Source organism: Etheostoma cragini, chromosome 18 (assembly GCF_013103735.1).
Source record: "Etheostoma cragini isolate CJK2018 chromosome 18, CSU_Ecrag_1.0, whole genome shotgun sequence".
Lineage (NCBI taxonomy): Eukaryota > Metazoa > Chordata > Actinopteri > Perciformes > Percidae > Etheostoma > Etheostoma cragini.
Genome location: NC_048424.1, coordinates 1,652,628 through 1,654,144, shown reverse-complemented (window position 1 = coordinate 1,654,144; position 1,517 = coordinate 1,652,628). Strand labels below are relative to the sequence as shown.

Below are 1,517 nucleotides of genomic sequence, written 5' to 3'. Positions count from 1 at the left end.
TCTATGATTTGTGGTTTGAAGAGACATTGTTTAAGTTGGACTGTTGCAAGAGCAACCTTATCCTGATTTACCTTTTTTTGAACTTGGCATATCTTTTTGAGTTAATTCCCAATAACTTTATTAAAAACCTTTTTTACACTCTAACTTTGTGTCCTTGCACTGCTGAACTGTCCCGCCGAGAGCCGTGTAGCCTCTCATGATATCACAATACATATATACATACATATATACAGTGTGTGTGTGTACATACGTGCGTACGTACGTACGTACGTACGTGTGTGTATGTGTATATATATATATATATATATATATATATACAGATTTTTAAAAGAAGGGTATTGGCCCTTGCACTTTATGTACGATTCTAATTGGTTTAGCAGGGTGGACACCTGACAGTTGATTGGAGTTAGGTAGAGCATTGATTAAGAGTGAGGTCTTCCTGAGAACTGGTGGGGGTCCTGGTCCTCTGGGGTCCCAGAGACCCTCCTGTATTCAACAGTATTTTTCTGCTACAGAGGCCTGGTCCCTCGGGGTCCTGGACCCATCCTGCACTGGAACGCGTTAAATAAAGTAAACAAGTCCCCGTGACAGGAAGGACAACACAAGGGATAAGTGTGTTGACTAAAGGTTTGTTCATCTCCTCTTTAGAGACATGGCCCACGCAGAGACAACTGGTGAGACAACAAGTTTACTCTTTTTATAAATTGACAACACATGTTGTAATATCAGGAATGTTTGATCTAGATTAAGATTTTTTTTTTTCTGACAAGGTCTGGTGGTGCTATTATATAAAACAATGTTACGGCGCATGACTTCAACATTTTCTCTGTTTTCAGTGAAAGGGAGAACATTTCATGTCCACTTGGCAGGAAAAACTAATGGTGCTCATCACACCTTTGTTAAAAAGTTAAAAGTCGGTGGCCATATTGAGGTGCAGTCTCCTGAAGATAGTAACTACCTTTTGGTTTTCTGTCCCATCGCCTCACGAGTTGAAGCGGACATACGCGAGGCCCTGGACCACATACCAGGTACGGAACTCCTCCAACCATTGTTGGGTCCATTTCACGGCCTACGTTCAGACTGCAGGCAAATACGATACCAAAATCAGATCTATGAGACTGAATGTCCTCGCTGTTACTTGAGAGTGATCAGATTTGCCCAGCCGGATCATTTGGACTGAGACACACTTGTAGAAATCCAATCAGATATACATTTTGCATCAACACTGTCATGGTTGAATGACAGTTTGTTTTAGAAAGTTGCCGTATCATTTTTGGACTTGTGATTGTTTCTTCTTTGAAGTGACAAAATCCTTTAACACTACTTTAAATTACTCACCTAACTATTTAAAACCACGTAAAAACGCATTTTGGTAAGACACAGCCTTTAATTACAATGTAAAATGTACATGTATATGAACATGTGGTCAGTAGATGGAAAAAAAAATAGTAACAGTAGATGAATAGAAAAAAGCCAAATCTGTCCAGAACCAAAGTGAACTCCTCTCTTAGTTTCAT

At 39.7% G+C, this 1,517-nt stretch overlaps 1 long non-coding RNA gene across 1 annotated transcript in view; it reads left to right on the top strand.

Moving 5' to 3' along the window:
- The window catches only part of LOC117961692, a 14,321-nt gene that overhangs the window by 10,371 nt on the left and 2,433 nt on the right, over positions 1–1,517 (top strand). Inside the window, exon 2 of the long non-coding RNA XR_004660467.1 lies at positions 572–578. This is a non-coding gene — a long non-coding RNA (uncharacterized LOC117961692). The remainder of the gene's footprint in view (positions 1–571; positions 579–1,517) is intronic.